The 24,138-nt window shown below is 38.0% G+C and overlaps 1 protein-coding gene across 2 annotated transcripts in view; it reads left to right on the top strand.

Moving 5' to 3' along the window:
• Nucleotides 1–24,138, top strand: part of LOC112176301 (12-oxophytodienoate reductase 2) — a 71,971-nt gene that overhangs the window by 14,735 nt on the left and 33,098 nt on the right. Inside the window, exon 1 of one of the 2 annotated variants that reach the window (XM_024314151.2) lies at nt 22,525–22,544. The exons of the other annotated variant lie outside the window; for it this stretch is intronic. The gene's annotated coding sequence lies outside the window, so the exon portion shown is untranslated. Of the gene's footprint in view, nt 1–22,524; nt 22,545–24,138 lie in introns of those variants that run through there. 2 annotated transcript variants of the gene reach the window in all.

Genomic DNA, 24,138 nt, shown 5'->3' on the forward strand with positions numbered 1-24,138 from the left:
CTACATGTGAACTAGCTATAAAGGTCAACTATTCATATTTGGCTAAGTCTAAACTTTTAACCGCTATAGCGTACCCATCTTTAATTAATGGGTTACCTCAAAGCTTAGGTGTGTGCGTATATTGTGCTTGAATTAAAATGGGATAATGACCACTTACCTATAGAATACCAACATACACCCCATACACTCCACCAACTTATTTTCAACCCCATTCACACAAAAGTTTTCTCTTTTTCTCCCAACTATTCATTTCACTTAATGTTTATCCCTTTAGTACCCCTCTCTCTCTCTCTAATTCTTGCTTTTACTATTAATTTGTTTCCTATTATTTTCCTCTTGATGAAATGTTGTGGGCCCATCTTGGATTTATTTGTCTAGACTATAATTGCAGCTATACTTCATCCTCTATTTCGAAGGTAAACAGTTAAAATTTACTATTCATAATATCGATCGTTGACAGACTTGAGTTAATAGCTATCTGTAATATTACGAGCAAAGAATTGAAAAAGGAAAGAGAAAAGTTGAGAAAATTGAAAGACTAGAGAAAGGCTTAAAAGAGAAACTCTCGACTACTGGGATATTATCTTTAGAATTCAAACAAGAATCTATAAAGTTGAAGAGAATATTGAAAATCTTTTATATACTCTTAAAGAGGAACAAAAACCTCTTGATTATATGAGTATTGGTTAGATCCGCAAATCACTAGTATCAGAGCTTGTAAAGAGCTCAGCAGGGGAATCCCCAATGGGGACAATATCTGATTTGATAATAGAAAGACTGAATTCTCTATTAAAATCTTCTGATGAAAAATATCAGAATCTGCAGCAAGAATTATCTAGATGTCAAAATCATCTAAAAAAAATACCTGCTATAATCCACTAATTAGAAAAATTGGAAAATAAACTGGATTATATCAAGGAACTTCCAAAAACGGTAGAAGAAAAGCTAACAAGTGTTAGTAAAAAAATCAATGAACAGCAAAAAACGTTGGATTCTATGAAAAATATACTGAAGGACAAGAAAGTGCCTATAGTAAAAACAAAGAAAACTAATGGATTCAAACAATTAGAAAGACCAGAAAAAATCCTGTTCCAAACATGATTTTCCTAGATCCATCAACTAGTTCTACTAGCATTTGGTATGAAAACCCGAAAGAAACTTGAGATGTCAATATGATGAGCATCTTAGGGAAAAAGAAAGGAGTACAACTCCTAAATGCTGAAGAATTCAAATATAACGAAATCGGGCATGAGGTAAAAAACGCCTAAATTCCAAAGCTAGATTTCAAACAGATCTACAAAAGGGGAACGTTTGATCTGATGGATAGCCATCACTTCAAATTACTGGAATTCACAACCCCCTCTACGACAGGAGAAACAGATCTCGTACTAATCACTCCTGAAGAAGTTGTCAGAGCAAGAGCAAAAAAGTATCAATTTATGCACATTGGAGCAGTCCAAGTCGGCATAAAACTTCTTGCCTGAGAAGGCATAAACTGTTCAGTTCTATGTGTCTTACAAGACAATAGACTAACAGATTTTCAAGCTAGTCTGTTGGGAACACTTGAAGCATCTTTATGCAATCAAGTGGCTTATTTCAATTGCTTCCCAAACTTCTCAACCAGCTTGAAAGATGCAGCCCACTGTCTCCGACTGAGAGTCAAGACAGATGGCATATCTATGAAAAATGATATGCAAGAATTGGCAATAGTATACAGAATATACTATAAACTGATGAGAACCACAGTAGAGCCAAAGACAAGGATATCAAACATCCCTGGTATTACTACTGGATTCCTCAACAGTCAGAAAAACCATTCACAACATATTCACAAGGTTACTTGGAACGAAGTAACTTTTCCTATTAAATGGAAATTATCTGGTCCAAAGCTACCAGCAGAGAGTGCAGAAGCCAAAATTTATGAAAGCAGGAAGACTGGAGAAATCAGTCTAAAATTTGAAAATCACAGGAAAAGTGATGTATGTCCTGAAAATATCAGGATAAACAAAAATCTTCTTAGAAGAAGCTACAACACTAGAGAAGAAACTAGTGTTAACAGTACAAAATACTCTGAAGAACAATCAGAGCCCATCACTAAAGATGACAGGACCCGCCCTGGATTTCACCCTGAAATCCAAAGTGGCCCTGCGGGGCCCACCTTAGAAGAAATTCTACCAAAAATTTGGCGGAACTTCCCCTAAAATGGGCTACCCAAAACCTGTAGAAAGCATTTACACTTCTAAATCAAATCATCCTTATACTCTTGAAGCCACCCTGCTCCCCAACTCAACATCAATCTCCAATTCACAAAACACAAACCTCAACTTGAAAAAAAAAAAATCCCTTAGGTAATCAGAGCAATTCTAATAGAAAGGTAAATAAGGACAACCTAACTCAAAGGTAAACGCGGAAGCCATGCTGTTGACTATGCCTCAACTCCGTGTACGCCCGACCCCAACTAATTCGCCTGCAAACTGGGCATTTGAAACCGAAGGGCCCAGGGGAAAGTATTGAAAACACGTTAGTGTGAGTGGACAATAAAAAGCAATTTTAAACAAAAGAGATTTTATACTTTCCCACATTTAATTCATTAAAAATCTCCAGATGCATGCAATAATTAAGAAAACGAACCACGAGAAGCTCCGCTCAAGAAAAACCGACTGAAAGGAAAGATCGAAATTCCGATACTCAACAGAATAAGACCAGCCCCGCTGGTTAAACGGAAATCGGACTAGGCCCCGCTAGTCAAGTAATGATAGGACATGGGGAAGAGATATCACCATACGGGCAATGGAGCCTCCCAGGCTCTACCTACCCTCGACTGCCACTCACACATAGATTGTGCGAGGAGGAGAACTAATAACCTCAACTTCCATTCACACATAGATTGTGTGAGGAGGAGAATATGACCTCGACTGCCACTCACATACACAAAGTAAGTGAGGAGGAGAATAAATCACCTCGACTACCACTCACATACACAAAGTAAGTGAGGAGGAGAATAAACTACCTCAACTGCCACTCACTAACACAAAGTCGGTGAGGAGGAGACCTAATCACATGACCCGCGTATGGTGAGGAGAAACCATCGAAAACCAGTAAATCCGTAAATCCATAAGGCTTCTCCAAAATCTCTCAAGATAAAATCCATGTATTCAACGACGTGACCCCGCACGCCAAAATAGTCTCGAAATCATAAACAAATGGGTGAGAATTAATAAATCATTATAATTTCTTTAGGAAATCCCATTTCCGATAATCTCTCAAAATCTCCAAGAAACCAACCAAATCCAAAATCCTTAATTAGGCATTCCCGATGCCAAAACCGAAGTCAATAAATAAATGAGAAAATCCAACTCCATCGAAACTCATCTCGAGAATCTTCCAGGAACTTAAATCAGCAATTAGAAATATACTTAATTCCGGAAAATTACCTCGGAAATAAGCAATTTGTCAAATAATATTATAAATCATAATCAGCCTTTGAAACTCATTATTGAAAGCAAATCCCCAAGATAAGCCGAAATCAAATTCCGAAAATCAACTCATTTGCTCAAAATGTAATATGATTAATATCTAGAGCATGATTTTAAGAAATAAATGCATGCTTCAATATTTAAAAATAAAAGTCCACTCACAGTACTATTCCGACGATCACGCATTCATGTCCCGTCAACGAGCAATAGCTCGGTACGTCGTCCTGTACACAATTATATTCTGTGAATAATTCTTCAATAATTTAATACAATTCCAAAAATCAATTCCTCATAATTTCACCTCCCAATTCTCCTCGGACTTAGCCCAAATTATACCACTAATACCAATTCGTTAATTTAAAGGTTGCAAGGCAGAACCAAGAGATATCCGACGGTCGGATTCTCGTAATTCGATAATCGAAACCCTAAACTTCAAAAATTCATAATTAATTCCAAGCTTCTCCAAAATTCACCATACTTCACATACCAGCTCTATGATAATTATAGAATTTAACTAGCCAGAAATTGAAATTAAAAAGCTACCCTAGCCGCCGCTACCGCCGCCACTGCCACCATCTCCGATGGCCACCAAAATTTGGCAGTAGCATCTTCTCAACACACCCATTAATTCTTTCAACTGTGACCAAGTTAGAAAATCAGCGGAAGTACCTCAACAATTAAAGAGAAGTTTGGACCCGAATCGTGAATAGTAACTCAGAATTTCAAACCTTAGATTCGACCTCCACACTGCAAATCGTGGCTCAAGGCTAGAGGCAACATGATCCTTGGGAAAAACCGCTCCTTCGACGCCGGTTTGGTGGCCGGAGATGGCCGGAATCGCCGGAAATCGACGAAAATCTCAAATTGCTACAGTAAACTTCTCGGCCTTGGTTCGCTGTTTTCCAGCCAAAACTCGACGATTCATCACCCCAGGCGCGTCCAGGAGGAGGATACGAGTCTACTGACACCAAGCTTGCACCACCAGGTGGCCGGAAAAAAAGAGAAGGCCGGAGCTGCAGATCGCCGAAGGAGAGAGGAAAACGCGGGGAGGAGGAGAGAGAGAGGAAAAGAAAGTTACCGGCCCCCAACAGTAAAAATTCTAATTTATACTTTCTACTAATGAACAGTAACTTTACTATTTCGCTTGTAACTTTCACATACGAACTCCGATTTTTACGCACCACATATGCACGCGCTCGGTTTAACGTCGTCCTCTACGAATTCCATGAAGAATATTTTCCCAAATTTTGACCCGAATAAAAAGTCAACTTTTAGGGCCACTAAAGTTGCCGAAAAAGAGTAAAAGTAAAACAAATTACCGTTTACTGTCCAAATGACTAGTAAACCGGTGAATTTGGGTTCGGGACGTTACAAAAGAAGAATTAGAAGCTGATATGAACAGACCAGTAAAGATGCTTAAAGCACAAAAGATTTATGATCTCTATGATGAAGCAGAATCCTGCAAAAATCCTGAACGATTAGAAAAACTAATCGAAGAAATGAAAATTTTCAAAATCAGAAAGGCAAGGAAAGTCCTTCCCTATCAAGATATTAAAATGGAAGAAGGAGAAAGGTCCAAAACTTTCATCATAAAAGAAAAGGGAAAGATAAAACTCCCTGTACAGAGAGCCCCTATGGGAAAAATTGGAGAAAGAAATTCTCAAAGATATGTCCCAGAGGACAAGATACGCAGAGTACCAATTTCGAATTATGGTATCTGGCTAGATTTGGACAAAGGTCTAGACAAGAGAAAGACTCTTGATCAATGGGTCGATAGCCTAATGATGGCCTCTGCTCTTACCCTTGGAAAGTTCGAAGCCCCAGATCTTCAGATGTATTTTGAAACTACTCTCACCGAAGTAGCAAAAAAGTATTACTTCTCTTTTAAAGAGACAGCTAGAGGAAAAGAATGGTTGGAAGAAATCAAAACTTCAAAATCTCTGTATGATTTTGCAGTACCCATGTACGATCAGTTCTGTGGAGATCTCTCAAACTTGAGTGAAAAGGCTAAAAAAAAAGGCCAAATCAAATATCTATGCTCTCAAAATCTGTGACATGAGATATTTTGAAGAATACTTGAATGAATTTCAAGAATATTACTGTATGATTGGTGAACTAGAAAATACTGATCTAGTCAACCAGTTGCACAGGAAACTCCCTGAACCATGGAGAACAGCTGTAAGAGAAAGCAGAGCTGAAAGACCAATTGAAAGATTTTCAGTTGGGGGAATTGCAGAAAGAATCAGGCAATTATTGAAAGAACAATGCAAAGCCAATCTTAGAGCTAAGATGGCCAAGAAACAACTCAAAGGAGTTGAAAATTTCTGTTACGGAATACTGGATATGCCAACCGACTGGGGATGTCATGAAACCAAATTCCAGAGAAAAAAGAAAGAAAAATATTACTCTAAAACTTTCACAAAGAGTAATCAGAAAAAAGATTGGAAATTCAAGAAAAGTTCCAATTACAAGAAACAACAGGATAGAGATCCTAAAAAGAATTTCTTCAAGAAAAAGAAGAATATCCAGCATAAACAACCAAGCAAGAAAGCTTGCAGATGTTGTTTGTGTAAAGCTGAAGTGCACTATGCCAATAAATGCTCGGAAAAGGGTACAAGATCTACTAAAGCTCTCTTAGAAGAATATGAGCCGATAGTAGAAACAACAAATATGAAGGGCTACGAAATAGCCTATTCTGATGATGAAGAAGATGACAGGTCAGTATACTCTGCCTGGTCTGAAGAAGAAGAATCATCTGACTCTGAAACAGATTCTGAAGTAGAGTACTTAGAATCTAGACAGATGAATGTTCTTAGAATCAAAAATTGGGAAGAAAGTAAGACAGAATCATTAATGTCTTCTTATCAGGTGAACCCTGGTACATTCATTTGTGACTACTGCTTATATCATGAAAAGGATGTTCTCCCTATGTTTTGTGAAGAGTAAAAAAAGACTTATCACAAAGAATGCTTCATAGCCGAAGCAAGAAGAAAAACCAAGAATGGCCTTGTCAGTCAATTGGTAGAACAAGAATATGAAGAATATTTCTCTGAACAAAAAGAGAAAGAAGGAAAAAGAGAGAGAAGAAAAAAGAGAGGTGGAAACTCTGTTTCAAAAAATTATGAAACCTTCATCCTCCTCAAAAATAAAGGAAGAAATTGATGAAGAAAAAGTCGATGAAACCATAGAACTGGTTGAACTACCAGAAAGTGTTCCAGAAGAATGTAAACCATTCATACCAAAAGAAGAAGCACAAGAAAAAGAGCTTCAACAACAACAATCGAAAAGTCGTCTCTACTAATAGATACAGCAACTACATAGAGATTGGACTAAAATTTCCTGATCACAAAAAATATCATCTACATGCATTCGTAGATAATGGATCAGGATTTACCGTTGCAAAGAGATTTGCAATTCCAGAAGAACTCTGGAAAGAAGATAAGAAAAGAACAGCTACCGGTGTCACCTTTGACGGAAGTCAGTTGACAATGAACAAAGTAGCAAAAAATGTTCATATCACCATTGGTGGAGGAACATTTATCATCCACAATGTTTGGCAATCTGAAGGCCAATGATCAGATTTCTTGTTGGGAAATGATTTTATTCTCCAACAAAGATTCATCCAAGATGAAGAAGCGATAGGCTTCAGAAAAGGAGAACGGCTGTTCTAGGCAGACCGACTCACACAAGCAAAAAGTATAGTTGGTCTTGGTTTTACTACTCAGTATCAGAGATCGCAACAGATAGTGGTGAGCTTACCTCCTACAAACCCAAATTTGAACCCATACTCCAAATCAAACAACAAGAAGAATTACTTGTTGAAGAATCTTCTGAAGAAGAAGAAGAAGAAGAAGAAACTAGTGAAGATGAAGAAGCTAGTTTCATCCATGAACATAACCTCAAGCACTTTCAGAATAAGCTTGAGTCTCAAAAAATCCCAATTCTTGACAAAATCAAGAAACTACTTGAACAGAATATCGATGTAGATCCTCAGAAATTCTGGAAAAAAGACCCAGTGGTCTGTGAATTGAGATTACATGACATGAATGCTATCTGTCATGTCAAAGCCATTCCTCAATATAAAGAGGAAGATAAAAAAGAATTCAGAAAGGATATTGAAGATCTCCTGAAAAAGAGATTAATTCAACCTTCCACTACTAGCCCTCATCATGCTCCAGCTTTCTACGTGAGAAATCATGCAGAAAACCTCAAAGGAAAAGCTAGAATGGTGATTGACTACAGAGATGTCAACAAGAAGACTGTCAAAGACGGTTATCAAATTGCTCAAGTAAAGTACTGATCAACCAGCTCAGAAGAGCTAAAGTTTTTTCAAAATTCGATGCAAAGTCGGGTTTTTGGCAAGTCAAGATGCATCCTTAGAGTGTTCCTCTCACTGCATTTGGAACACCACAAGGTCATTACGAATGGTTAGTAATGCCTGTTGGTCTAAAGCAAGCTCCCTCAATCTTCCAAAGAAAAATGGACAACATCTTCAAGCATGTTGCGGAGTTCTGTGTCGTCTACATTGATGACATCCTTGTCTTCTCCAAAAACAGAGAAGAACACATGGAACACCTCCACAAGGTTGTAAAGCTGATAGTTCAGCATGGAATTATCCTAGGAGAAAAGAAAATCTTCTTTATCCTCGATGAAGTCTATTTCCTAGGAATAAACATCAAGAACGGAGTAATAAAACTCCAACCTCACATCCTTGAAAAGATCTGGAAATTCCCAGATAGAATTCTTGACGCTAAGAGTCTGGAGAGATTTTTAGGTGCATAAATTATGGGAGAGATTTCATCCCCAAGATCTCAGGATTAACAGCAATGTTATCTCCTAAGACAAGTTCCAAAAGAAAATGGAACTTCATAGAAGACGATGAAAAAATTGTGAAGCAGATAAAAAATCTCTGCAAAAACCTCCCTCCTCTTCAGCAACCAGAGGAAAATGATGAGATTATCCTCCACACAGATGCGAGTGATAATTATTGGTCCAGTGTTGTTCTGGCAAAAACGCCTGGAACTAACATTGAAAAGATCTGTAAATTTTGTAGTGGCAAGTTCAGCCCTGCAGAACTAAACTATCCCACAGGGGAAAAATAAATTTTGGCTGTCAAGAAAACGATTTTAAATTCTCTAGCTTTTCTTGGAAACCCCTTTACTGTCCGCACCGATTGTGCTAGAGTAAAGAATTTCAAAAATTTTAAACTTGATAAAGCTGCTGATAGAGGAAGATTAGCAAATTGGCAATTATTTCTTAACCAATATGATTATAATGTTGAATTAATTGCAGGAAACAAGAACTATCTTCCAGACGCCTTAACCAGAGAAATGGTAATGTTCAGCCAAAAAGATGACGACGAAGGTCGCAATCCTAGAAACAAAAGAATTGGGAAAGAAGATGAACCAGCTGAGGATCCTAAAGAAAAAATCCTCAAAAGATTCTTGCTAGGTCCAAAAGGACTAGCCACAACTGATCAATCCCAGGGTAAAGGATTGGCTAGCCCGTCTCAAACGGCAGACGGTAAAGGCTCATCAAGACCGTTGAAGGCTGTTGCTTTGCCAAAAAGCAAACCTACTCCAACTGGAGTAATAAATGTTTTTAATTACGAACTTCAAACATTTGATGCTCCTGTGTTCAGAACTGGCAGGAGATTAGCTTATCACCAGAAGGAATCCTGGATAATCTTTTATTTGCCTTTCAAGAAAGAAGCAGTGGTCTGATGTTCCCAGCTCTCTTTGCATTAGCTGAAGAACTCTATGAAAATGCTAGACCACAATTTGAAGAAATGCCTACACAGCAGATTGTTGTTCGCAGTGAAAAAATTCACTATCTTGAAGATCCAAAGTTCCTATCATAGCACTAAAAGAATCAGATTGGTTTGACTTTCATAATTTGATTGGAAGTCATAATTTTGAGGCACGTATTCCTCTAACTCTCTTCATTATTGCAGGACCATATGTTGGAAGATACCTGGTCAATGTTCAGAGTGAACATCCTCAAGAACACAAGCTTTGGCTTGTTGAAAATGGTTTTGTTCATAACCTATGGAGCAAAACAAATGATGATCTCAAAGGCCTGCCCCCCATCAATTTCAACACAGTCAAAAATGTCAGAAGAAATGACTGTACCCTAAGACTGAAGTTCAGATCCACTCCACCAGAATGGATTCAGAAAACAAACAGTGAAGTTGAATATATTTCTCCTTACCACTATGTAAGGATTATTCAATGAAGATATCTTCAGCCTGCCTGTGTTGGATACAATGGCCAGCCAAACTTAAGCATTCCATGGATGAAAGCTATGTCTTTAGAATACATTAAAAAGATCATCTCTGAAGACACAAACAATACTTTCCTAGCAGCAGGAAAAAAAACAATTATCACTGCTTACGATCATCCTGACGTTGTCACCAGTGACCTTTTTCTATCTCTCACGAGAAAAGAGATAGACTCGACACTGGCATGCCTACAGTGGGTTGAAAAGCTGGAAACAGACAACCACTACAAGATGTATGTTGATACTGATGTTGAAGATAATGCAACAACTGCTCGAATGGCCCAGGCAGATAACAACTCGTTTGTCCTTGGTCACAATTTAGAAACAAACGAGAACATGTGAAGCAACAGGTGTAGAAAGCACCAAAAGCACTTTTGGACTCTTCCCAAAAGCTGCTTTTGCTTTTCAAAAAGAAGGGTGAAAAACATTTCACCAAAAAGGAATTTGCTTTTCCCCGTCCGACCTCCACCAGCAGGAGCACTCAGGAAAGCAGGAAATTACGGAGTTGTTCTGTACATTTTGTTGTTTTGAATTCCGCTTTGAGTTCTGCTCCCTATATAAGGAGCTTTAAGTTTAGATGTAAGGCATCAGAAAATTGAGCAGAATCATTCTCTCTCAAGAAGTAAGAAAGTCATAGTACCAGTGTGCTATCTCCTTCCTGTCTAGTGTGAAGTAGTGTGCTTTCTTTCAAGTAAGTATCTTTAATCATTCTTATGGATAGCTAAACAGCTTCTTAGCTGTTTACCTGAGAATGAGGTTCTGAATTCATAGTTTGTAATTATGTTTAAATAAATAAATTCAGATTGCTCATCCACTTCGTCAAAACACTTAAATTTTTCAGTCAATACTATTTATATTCGTGTCTAGCCTTGTTCCTATTCTAACTTTAAGTCTAGATTTTCAGTTTCTAAGAAAGATTTACCTCAAATTAAGATAGAAACAAGCAGCAGTGATTCTGCCTATTAAAGTAACCATTAGGCAGGGAGTCGTTAGGTGAAAAACTCGGGTATGTTGAAGGCTAGTTTTGTTTTTCTCAGAAATTTGAATAGGTTTTCTAAGAAAAAGTAAGTTTGGAACCCAAAAGTTAGCATAGGAGCTATTTGGCACTATCCTAGAAAGGACTACCCTTATGAGTCTTTTCCCCTAAAGTTTGTGTACTAGGGCAAAATACCAACTTGGTTGATTGAATGGGCAAAATACATCATGATTTTGGGCAAACGGGCACAACCCCGAATTAAAATTCCTTGTCTTTCGTACTTCCAGGACTTTATGTCTCACTACACGTTAGAAGTACACATCACAATCGAAATAACATGAATTTTGGTTATACCCAATCTAGTCACCCTACTTCCATGTCTATATTGATATATGAAAAGTCATTATTTGTGCATAAATCTCTATATATAGGCTCCAAGGCCTAGTTCTTATAGTCTTACATGATGACTTAATAAAAATGTTTCTTTAACATTTCATTGCCAAATTGAAATGCATATTAGAGCACACAATCAAATATGTCATTTTGTTGTCAACTACAAACATTGCGTATACACTTTGCTTAAAATTTTATCAAAGTACATATATAAGCTATTAGTGTTGATTTTACAAACTCATGCATGTACTAATCACCTAGTTTGTTTCAAGGAGACATAATCACCAATCACCTCTCCAATGAATGAAATCATCATCTTTCTACTAACGTGCTTCACCGGAGCAATAGAGTGTCATGCTTGGACAACTCCAACATGATTTGGGTATTTATATCAATTCCAACTCCAACTCACTCCAAATCGGCATAAGATAAATAACTATACATTCTCTTTTATGCTCTTTCAATTTGAGCTACTACCATGCCAATGTCATGCTTTCATAACTGTCCAGCATGCCTACAACATTTCATAGATTTGGCAACGCCTTCTAGGCCTTACATGCTAGATAAGCCATGCTCCAAATATTGATCTCAATGATCTCTAAGCATGTTTACAACAATGCAAAAATGTTATTAGCAACTTTACTTCAAGTACATGCTATACACATGCCATGCTTAAATCAATTTAATGTAACACTCACTTAAACAAACTATGCCATGTCTAGAAGCTTGTGACACTTATGACTTAATTAAACATGCTCGGGTTGCGACTTGCTTGGGTATTGAGCATGGCCATGACTTGCTTGGGCCACGCCCCACATGCTCGCACAGCGCCTATCCGCTCAACTATACCCAACTTGCTCGAACACAACCTAACTTGCTCAAACATATCCAACATGCTTTAGTTAAGCTGTAGATTCACAAAGCTTCATAGCTTTCATCGGGAGCTACTCCCAAAATTTTATATGGACACCATTACACTTGCAACTATCTAGTATGCATGTCATATGGCCATAAGATCCACATAATATTACTTGCTACACTTATTTGTCATTGTTCATACAATTACAAACTTTACATATACTCTATATGTAAACATATGGTCTAGCCTTTAGGGCACCATAATTTTTCCAACTCTCCCCATAGAAAAAATACCTAAACGGGTCTAGACTCCATAAGTCTATGGTCCATGACTAGTCGCCAAGCTGTAAGGCAACGCCTCATAATGATGATGATCGCTACGCGGCATTGCAGTCAAGTTTTTCTCCTCCTAGAAAGAGTAAAGGGACCGATTAACGCAGCCCACGACAGCCATTGATTCGGCGGTTAATCCCCGACACTTGGGTATCAAAGATTAGGTTCGCTATCTAACACCCACTGCTTATAAGCAGCTCCCTTCATCAAACAATTTTCTGACCATACGAAAGTCTCTAGCCAGGAGTGGGGACTCCTTGGAGGGCCTAGCAAGGGCCCACCCGAAAGGGTTTAAGCGTTCACTCCTATAAAATTCTAGATGGACGACGCACTTGCACTAATTATGCTCGCAATACGGCACAAAGCTACGCTTTGGTATCAGCCCCGCAAGAGAACCTTCCTTGACTAGGGACTTCGAGGACTTGTACATACAGCCCAGCATAATTAGCAACAGTCATGCTCATGCCTTAGGGCATCTCTTTCGAGCTACCCGTTTATGCCTTCACGGCACCTCTAAGCTTTCCTCTCATGCCTCCGCGACACCCTTAAGCTTCCTGCTCACGAGCTCTAACGCTCAGGTCTCCGCGGCACCCTTGAGCTTCCTGCTCACGAGCTCTAACTCTCACACCTACCTGGCACCTCCGAGCTTTCCGCTCACCAGCTCTAAAGCTCACACCTCCGCGGCACGCCCGAGCTTCCTGCTCACCCCTCTGCGGTACCCCCGAGCTCTAACGCTCACGCCTACCCAGCACTCCTGACTTTCCCGTTCACAACTCTAACGTTCATGCCTCCGCTGCACCCCTGAGCTTCCCGCTCCCGCCTTCCAGGTACCCTTGAGCTTTCACGCTCACGCCTTCCCGTCATCCAAGAGCTTTCACGCTCACGCCTTCCAGGCATTCCCGAGCTTTCACTCTCACACCCTCCTGACAACCCTAAGTTTTATGCTCACACCTTCCCGACATTCTCGAGCTTTACACTCATATCCCCTCATAATAGTACACATTAATGGAACATTGAATTCTTCTACCATTTGTCGTTTGCAACAATCGAATTCTTTTGGCGTTCCATTAACACTCGCGAAAACCAAAACTAACATAAATATTTGCATATTCATTGTTCATGAATCACAAACTCTTGCCTTCACGATGCTCATGCAACTTACACCTCACGAGCGTAATCTCGTCAAACTCGACCTCGTTCGTTTTCTTGAGCGCATCACGCATTTATCATATGCAATCCGTATGCTCACACAACCATATGCATTCCCTTGTCAATACGTCATAATCGATCATACTCGACTCCATTCCCATGTATACATCAACATGTATCATGCATCTCGTACATTCGTATATGCTAATGCATATCAACGCAACTCACATACGTTGCCCAATACAACAAGCATTCATGCATCTCGTACATTCGTATATGCTAATGCATATCAACGCAACTCACATACGTTGCCCAATACAACAAGCATTCTACATATGCGCGCTTTTGTCTTTGTTGTGCAGGTTAACGAGTCTATTCTTGCTTACGGAGTTCGGGGACTTGTAGGGGCTAGGCGCCTCTTGGACGTCACTTATGCTTGATGACATCATGTTTATAACTCCCCAACCAAGAAGCTTCTCTTACTTGGGGACTTCGAGGACTTATAGATACCTCCACTAGCATGGCTCATTCTCTATGTCACCAAGCATAAGCAACACTCTTTTAGTGGGCCTACAAGCCATGATGGGGCCCAACCATGACATACATACCGTAGCTTGACATACAACCTCCCTCGTGGTAGTCGGAAGCGGCCAGGACCTCCCCAGGAAGCAGCCTTCCCAGCCTTGCCAAGTTACCTTCACAACATGTTTTCTAAGACTAGAATAGTGGTTTTACATCCCATATTAAAGAAAATGTAAAGGAGAGGGTTCCCTTACCTATAAAAGGGACCCCTCCTCCCACTTAAACTCCTTCCCATTACATCTCTTATAATCCCTTTGGGCCGCAAGGCCCAAACACATAGTTAAACATTTCAAGTAGACGTAGTTTCCGGCTAAGGTGAGAGACGAACCATTATAGTTCTCATGTTCAAGCTAACACTAAATTTTCTCTATCTAAAGCTAACTAGAGCCTTCCGTTCTAACATTAATAGACGCATCTGGATTTAGAGATGAGTAATCTCGCATGGTTCATTTATGAACGAAATTCACTTATTATTTTGGATTATTCGCTAAATTGTGAAATTGTTTTCTAGAAATAACTATTTGTTTTAAATTATATGAACTTGATCGTCTACGGTTCATAGGTAAGTTAAAATGAGATTTTAATTATAAAAATAATTTTCTCGATTATTGCGATTGTGGACTATAGTTGGTATTAGTGACATTATTGAGTAAATGACTATGTATATATTTATATTTACGTGAAATATATATGTATTGGTGGATTTGTTGTGATGCAAGCAATGTTTGTGAATGAGTTCATATTATTGTTTTGGGGGATGACTTTTCGGAAAACAATATGTTGTGGGAAATAGTATTTTCTATTGTTTTGAAAAGTGTTTGATTTGGGAGTTACAGGTTGTGATGTCTCATTTTTGGTGATTGGGTGATATTTTGGCTCCAATGCGACTCGTTTAAATGTTTTGATCTAAGGGTTAGGTTGGCCTAAGGATCGGGGGTCGCAAGTTGTGACCTCGGGCAATATATCGGGAATCACACCTTTGGTCGGGTGAGTGGTTACAATCAGTTAGAGCTCTAGTTTGTCTGCCAACGTACTGTCATAGGGCATAACTTTGTGTTATGACACTTGTGGGTATATGTTTTTAAAAGAGAGTTTCATGATGTACTTTCTTTTGTTGTCCTGGTTGTATCGGAGTTTCATATTGAATTATTCAGTTAACATTTTATATGATTTTTTCACGGTGTGACTGATGTTATTTCTTTTGCAAAAAGAATATTATTTTTTTTAGGAATCATGGTGTGTGTTTCTTTACCTTGAGTTGAAAGGTTTTCCTCGAGATTTGTGCGTGTTGCTTCCTTAACTTGAATTGGTGGATTCCTCGCGATTTTGGTGTGAGTTATTTTCTTCGAGTTGAAAGGTTTGCCTCATTATTTGTGTGAGTTGTATGGTCTTTGTATTTGAGTTTACTCATACAAGCTTTCAAAGGCTTACCGAGTTTGTTGTATGGCAACCCGATGCACTATTCAATGGTGTAAAGGTTAATCCTACAGGTTAGGGTAATCGCGGGTGCAGCTGAGTTTCTATTAGTAGCTATATGAGTAGGAAGCTATTTTGTGGCTTTACTGGTGTTAAGGCTTCTGCTGTGTAGTGAGCTCTGATGGGTATTTACTTATTATTTTGCTATGCAACTTAATTTGTAAACTTGTGTAATATAATATATGACTCTATGGAGTAAGTTTGTATTGACATGTGTGGACTCAGTTTATTTTGTTGCTTAGTTTAAATGGAAAAAAAATTTCTAAGCATTTAGGCGATTTGTTGAGTTATCGCGTTCCGGATTCGAATTTCTTTTCTTTGACATTCGGGGCCTGACATTGGAGCATATTGTACTTGTGAAAGTTAGTCTTAACTACTCACTCTTTTGCTTACACTTGTTCCAATTTAGCTTTCTGGCTTGTTAATTTAAGATTTCTTTGAATTTGTCTAGGTCCTTTAATTTCGCTTCTCTTAGATTTGAATTTAATAAAAACTTGTGATTTAGGAGTCCATATTTGTACCGTCGAGTTTATTCACTCTTCATAACCAGACTTATCCGATTGAATTAATTCATGAGGAGATACCGAATGGTTGAGTGTTAGACAATACCCAAAGTTGGATTTGCTTTCCTTTTAAGGTAAATTGGATTGAGATTTTACCTTTGTAACGTATTGGTTTATCACTTCTCACAACTACGCTCACCTTAGTAGAATATGATGTCTAGATAAGAGGCTACGGATTTATCCTAGGTGTTGTGCCTAGTACTAAGTGAGTCTTGCTCTACCAAAGCAGCACATATTCTTACCTCATCGTATTTCGAAAAGAGTTACCGAACGGTTAAGTGTTGAACCTTGCGCTTAGTTTGGAACTACGCCAAACATTGCTCTTAGTTAATCTGGAATTCAGCCAAACTAAATTTAGAACTAGGCCAAATTCGTTACACCTAATTTGGAACTGTGCCAATTCGGAATCCTTGTCCCTTTTGCTTTTCTACTTACAAGTTCCAATTTAATGGTGTCTCTAAGATATTAGAATCAAACTATAACTTGAAGTAGAAAAGCAAAAGGGGACAAAGATTTTGAATTTGGCGTAATCTCAAATTAGGTGTAACTAATTTGGCATAGTTCCAAATTAAGTTTGGCAGAATTCCAAACTAAGAGAATGTTTGGTGTAGTTGCAAACTAAGCGCAAGGTTCAAAACTTACCTGTTCGGTAGCTCTTTTCAAAATATGACCAGGTAAGAGTATGTGTAACTTTGGTAGAGCAAGGCTCACTTAGTATGCGGCACAATACTTGAGATAAATTCCTAGCCTCTTACCTAGACATCGTATTCTACTAAGGTGAGCCTAGCTGTGAGAAGTGATAAACCAATATGTTACAAAGGTAAAATCCCAATCCAATTTACTTTAAAAGGAAAAGAAATCTAACTTCGGATGTTGTCTAACACTCAACCTTTCGGTAACTCCTCATGAAATAAATCAATTGGACGAACCTAGTTGTGAAGAGTGAATAAACTTAATGATACAAATATAGACTCCCAAACCACAAGTTTTAAATTAAATTAAAATCTAAGAGAAGCGAAATTAAAGAACCTTGACAAATTCAAAGAAATCTTAAATTAACATGACTAAAAGTGAAATTGGAACAAGTATAAGGAAAAAGAGTGAGTATTTTTCACAATTACAATATGCTTCAAGTTGACCCAAATTAAGCTCCAAGTTAAGACTAAAATTTTCAAATAATATTGACCCAAGTTATACTTTGTGTGGAGAGAATTTAGAAACTCATGATCATCTTTTTAGACAATGCCCTTTTACCCAAGAAGTTTGGTGAGGCACCCCACATTGCCCAACCCTACTCAACTTCTTCTCACCCCTCAAGACCCGGGAATCAACTAAAAATAAAATGGGAGCCTCCTCCCTTGAATAGTGTGAAGTTTAACTTTGATGGTTCAATTAGACAAGGCCAAGATGCGACTGCCTCTAGATTTGTAATTAGAGATGCAGAAGGATATGTGCTAATTGCTAGTGCCAAACCTATCAGTTATAGTTATGTTTTGCAAGCTGAAGAGTCAGGCTTAAGAGCTGCAATTCAAGTAGGCTACAATGAACTTCTCATTGGAGGTGACTCCAAGACACTTATTGATTGCATTAACAACAATTCACCCCCTCCCTGGAGAATCAAGACAAACATATATAGTATTAAGTCACTTGTTGTAAACTCTAATGCTGTTTCCTTCAAATATGTATTTTGAGAAGCCAATGGTGTGGCTGATGCCTTAGCTAACTCAGGTCATGAGTTTATTGACACTAGGATTTAGTTTGGTACTTTGGTATGATCCCTTGTAGGGCGTCCTCTGTCTACAATGTGGAAAGATCATTGTGGGTTTCTCTCCAGATGTATAACTTTCAGAAGGTCTGATCTTTGTTAGCCGGAGCCACCAAGAATGACCCACAGTAGATTGACGCTGCCACAGTAGCATATATAGCAGATACATTAACAACCACAAAAGAGGAGCAGTTATTCCTTGATTCCTCCACATTGCAATAATCCTTGAAGGAATAAGATGCCATCGGTGCCTAGGGTAGAGAATGTCAACTAGTGTTGACATTGAGAGAATGTCATCAAGAAGACTCAAGCTATAAATCTAGCCGCCTGCGATTAGAGAGAAAGGAGAGCGCTCTCATTAGGATCTCTATCTCGCAATATTTTTTGTTAGATTAGCACGAGATTAGACTAATAGACTTCAGAGTTTGTACGAGTAAGTTATGAGGTGAGGAGCATCAATTACTATTTTGAGAAACTTTCCCTTTATATATTTTCCTAAAACATAAACTTTTCATTTTAGTTCAGAAACCAAATATAGCTTCCAATTTTCTCCCTGACCTAACTCGTTTCACAACCCGAACTCAACCTGATTCGATCTCTTATGTTTGACCACCACTGCTTAAGCCATCGGTCGAGAAATGACTGCCTTTTTTCTCCCTCCTTCGACCCATAGGTTCGATTCTCAGCACCTAATGAGAATCAACACTATTAAGGCATCGCAGACCCGCATGACTCAACTCGATCGTCTCTTCCTCATCCACCCACCGTTGGTTGTGGAACCACTTGGTCTCTAAAAACCTTTAATTGGTGATACAAACTACTCAAGCCTCTTAGATCGATTCAAAGTGTAGAGAGAGTATGATCGGTGTAAAGTATCAAACTTCTATAATTTTTGAGGAGTTTTCCGACCAATCCATGTCAAATTGATCTTTAGTGCATATATAAAAATTGATAGTTGTGTTGTGGTGATCATTTTGGCATAATTTTTTATTCTAGATTCGAAGTCAGAAATGGTGGCGCCGAGGGCCCACACACGGTCATTTATGGAGGTGCGTGCCACCTTTCCTAGCCTTCTAGTTAAGCTAGTTAAGTGGAATTTGATATTACGAGCATGTGACTATAATTTGATATACAACTTTGAACTTCGGTAATCGATCAGAATTCCATAGTTTCAAAATTTCAGGTTTCAATTTGTAATAATCTTGAATTGTATTCATTTTTCATTAATACATTGAAATCGAGCGTGTTAGGAGTTTAGACATAGCATCCACCACTCCATATTTTAGCGGATTCAAATTTGCTCACCACTCCACTCTATGTGGTGATATCACTATCCAAAGAGAATTTTCCACGTGTGTCTGATGCACTAACTCTGGTTAACAATTTAAACAAATGTTAACATTTAACTTTAACTAATTAACAAATGCATAAAGAGAGAAAAAACCGTGAGCAAACCCAGTGAAAAATCTAGTAAAAACCAGTCCCTGCCAAACGCGATTCCAGAAATCTCCCAGCAAACTCAGTTTTGGGATTTGAATTTTGATCCGAGTTTTTACCTTGATGACCTTGTTCTACCAAAAACATATTTAGTTTTCGCTCTCAAATCCATATAAAATAATATAATCTCAACTCATGGTATTTGAATGTTTTACAATAGTTTGATAATCTACTGTTTGACTTTGATTGATCTCACCCATATCCAGAGTAACAAGCCACTTTAGATTTTTCCATCATCAATTTCTCAGGTGACAGAGAGAAAATCCCAAAATTCAAACTAAAGTTCATTCACATAGCCTTTTCAACAAGATTCTCATCATGAAAACCAACCAAAGAGATCAAATTTGGCAACCCGCAATCCATACAACATCAGTTTCTCCCAGACTTCTGCGTGAATTGCAATTAGAGGTTTTTACCATTAAGGTTAAGTTAGTCAATTAAATTACCATGAGCATGATGCAAATATTGGAAATCCGTGCAGTCACCTGAAAATTATTGAAAGGAATTCTAATTCTAATTAAACATTCAAGTTGTGATAAATTACGAGATTGCCACCGCATTTATTCAAGTTGTTATTAATTACGAGATTGCCACTGCATCAAAATATTTTGTTAAGATATTGCTATTGACTGTCAGTAGTAATATTAAACTTTATCTGCTACCAAATATAGACCTCTATAAATTAATATTAAATAGTAACCAATGAAAATAAAGAAGACAAATTGTTGAATAAGCCCTAGAAGCTTGTACTATCCTATTCAACAACAAATATGTAATACTACTAAGGCCGGGTTAGTATATTTGCCACATTACTACTAAAAGTCAATATACTTATTGGCATTGCATCTAAGAATCTGTATACTTGTTGTCATTGATATTCACAGTCAGTAATTGATATTTTTATTGGATAAGTCTATTTACAAACATTGCTACTGACCATCAGTGTACTTACAACATTTGCTACTGACCATCAGTATATATACTTACAACATTTGCTACTGACCGTCAGTACTTATTGAAAAGTAATAACAAACACTATAAAGAAATCGAATTAATATAATCAAAGCTCTAATTGTAAATAGAACTAAGATTTTATAGAATTTACAATACCAAAGTTTCATTTATTATAAAAAGGTTAGTAAATTACTACAATTTTCTCACAAAAGAACTTAAAATAAATATTATAAGTTTTCCAAATTAATGTTTCACGACATCCAATTGCTCAACTCGCAAATTACAGAATAAACTGACCTAGCGCTCTGCTAGGGTTTATCGTTGGCCTCCCTCCTTCGACAAAATATCCAAATTTCCAAACCTCGATGGTCATGACCATTGCTAGCCTCGTGGCTAATTGTCTCTTTTTTTCAATTGCTTTCGCTTTGGCGCTTGGATTGCCACCTTGGACAGAGATCCTTATGGTTGTTGTCGGGGATGGTAGGTGTGTTTGCTTGGTTGGTCTGAGGTCGAGATCCAATTGGGTGAATCTGTGGTGGATCGGCGTGTCTAGATCTTGGATAGAGGTTGCACGGCTGGTAACTATGTTGAGAGTTTTACAGTCAACATGAATGGAGGTTGGGGATGATGAGTTTGGGTCTCCTCAAATTATTGCTGGTTTGCAGCGGCTAGTGTTGGTGTCTCTGTTCCCGATCTGGTGTTTGGAAAGGCCAATGTTGGTGATTGGGTTACTGATTGGATAACCGATCCAAGCCAGAATGCTCCAGGGATGATGGCTGCCAGGTCTGACATTGGTGTCGGTGCAGAGTGCGGCAAAGATTGCTGGTAGAACTGGGTTGAGCGCGGGCGTATGGTGGTTTGCTCGTCGTCGGCGCTATTTCACTTGGAATCGGATCCATATGCTACCAGCGGTGGTTGAAGCGTGGGCGAGGTCCTCCAGCGAGTGGTGTTCGGTGGAGGGGGCAGGGCTGTCTTCTCACTTAGGGTTTGCCCTAGATGGGTTGATTGGGCCTGGTATTGGGCTGCGAGGGACTTTTCTTGGCCGTGGACGGTTGAGTTGCTTTTCATTTTCAATTTTGTTTGGGCCTTCATCTTTTTGTTTTGAAAGATAATGGGCTTGTTTATTTCTTACTTTGAGTGGGAAAGATCACAAAGAAAAAAGAGACCTGTTGAGCTCATGAGGCATTATTTTTATTCCTTGAGCTTCTACTTTTCTTTGTTTGGGCTTAATCATAGTGGATGGGTGTACTAGGAGATTACTAGTTTAGTTTGCTCTGTTTAGGGGTGGATTTGTAGTAGTTTCTACGGAACAGTTCTTTCTGTCGCCCTCATAGGGGGGATCGTTTTTGTACTGCTTGCTAAGTTGCATAATGGATGACCTCTTCTACGAAAAAAAAAAGATATTATAAGTTTTCCAACTATGTCGTCCCAAAAGACCACATTAAACAGCTTCACTCATGTTCTTGAACCCTCAAAAAGCAGTCTTCATCTTGATATGTAATAGAAACATAATCATGAAGTGAGTACCTCAAATAAGAACATATTCACAAATGTTATTGACCTTCAGTAACAAACAACAAGATGAACAATATTAAGGAAAAAAAAACGCATATGTAAGTATCCTAAAACTCAATTAAACACACTAAAATTAAATGCGTCAAACATAAGTACAGACTCCATGTCAATTCCACCATTTGGCTTATAATATTAATCAAGAACTCTGCTAGAGCCTAGGAATCAATTGGAAGGATTCGGCTTTCAAATTTCTCAGTGATAAAGAAATGTATCTATCTCCTCTTATAGCATGAAATCAATATGTATAAGAAATTGACTCTAACTGAATAGAAAAATAGGAATTACCCATTTCAAATCCTTACTTGCAGATTCACATCATATCTCTATCACAGCCTGAAATCAACATGTAGAAAAACTATTCCCGATCTAATAGAAAAATAGGAAATTACCCATTTCAAATCCTTACAATTGTAGATCCTCATCTCCTGTCTCTCTGAATGAACCAAAATCTAACCAAAACGGCAGATCTATCAATGATATAAGAAGGATACCTCTGTCAATTCCAATCTAATAAAATAATAATAAAAACAAAAGAAAATATCCCGCGTGATTTAGCTGACTGTAAGGGCTATCTAGGCAATCCACATGGGAATCAATTAATGGGCCACTGCACATGGTAAATAATTGGCTGGGTTTGTAGTTATTGGAAAGTTTGATCTTTCTCACAGGTAAAGCTGCTTCATCTTTCTCCCTACATTGTTACATTGGTTGATATTGCTAAAAGCCCAAGAACAGGTTTTGGTTTTCTCATCTTCCATATTTGGAATTGGTTCATTTTGTTTGTGCATTAGTTGGTCATAATATGATCTAGGTTTTGGTTTGTAAACTCAGAAGATGTGTTTTTGGAAACTCCCAATTGAACAAGGAATGAGAAAGTTTACTGTTTGACGCATGAAAAAGTCTTGCGTTGTGATTGGTTGATCTATTGAGATATTGCTTAATCTTACCCTACATTATATAATAATGATGTTGCTAAGACCCAAAGAATGTTGGATTTGGATGAATTTGTGTGTTGGGTTTATGATTTGCCATGATATGAAATGGGTTTGGTTGTGTAAAGTTAGAAGACCAGGTGTTCGAGCAAAGTCCCAATTGAGAGACTACTAGAAAATTGGCTATAGGCCACCCCTAATTAGACACAGATTTATAACCGTATCATTTGATATATTAAAGGACACCCTCATCTATTTTCCGTATTCTTTAGTCTATAGATACTGATAACTGTGTAGCAAAAATGGTCAAATTAATAAAATATTATATTAAACCAATGAGAGATAGTCATCCGTATGTAATGATAGAGTAAAAATTAGAAATGCAAACATGAAGAATAAACATCTGGAATAAAATTCATTTACATACGGTTAAAAGTATCTATAATATTTGACACAATTAACCGTGTCTAGGAATTTTCACTAATAAAGGTATCCTTTCATTTTCCACACACAACCGTGTGCAAATGTTGCACCACAATATTAATATTAATTCTTCATTGAAAAAAAAATTAATTTTAATTTACCAATACATTTTCTCTAATTTCATTTATTTTATATCCAATTATATCAAAAAGGAAAAAGAAGAAATGCACATTTATCCAAAATACGGGATAACCACCGTTTTCACATCCCCCTTTATCTCCTAGATCGGTAGAGGCTCTAGCACTTCTGCACGGGCTTCGTTTTGCTGCTCATGTAAGTTTCTCCAATATCGAAATTGATGGTGACACCCTCTCAGTCATTAACACTTTGCATGATAGTTCGGAGGATCTGAGTTCTGAAGGTCATATTATTGACGAGGTCAAGTATTCAGTTCAGTCTTTCTCTATTTGTAGTAGTCACTTTGTGAAACGAGAGGGCAACCATGTTGCCCACCGTTTGGCAAAAGAGGTTTTAAAAGTTAGTTCTCCTATGCTTTGTTTGGAGTCGGGGCCATTGTGGCTTCATGAGTCTGTCAGTAAATATTTCCAGTGTGGAGTCTAGTGTGGTCGATCTTGTGTGCTTGCAACCATGTTGGTATGCTTGGACGGATGATTGATCCTTAAATCGTTGTAAGTAGTTCATATTAATGAAGTTCTCTCTTCATCACATCCCCCTTTATCTCTTCCATTCACACTTTAAAAGTTTTATCTCATCCATTTAGTCATTCACACTTAAAAAGTTTTTTAATTGCAGTTGCCTCTTTCAAACTTGGATCTTTTATTGAACTAGGCATATACATACACAAAAGTGGGATACAATGTTCTTCATCAATAGGTAAAATCAGCCC

This window comes from Rosa chinensis, chromosome 7 (assembly GCF_002994745.2).
Source record: "Rosa chinensis cultivar Old Blush chromosome 7, RchiOBHm-V2, whole genome shotgun sequence".
Classification (NCBI taxonomy): Eukaryota; Viridiplantae; Streptophyta; class Magnoliopsida; order Rosales; family Rosaceae; genus Rosa; species Rosa chinensis.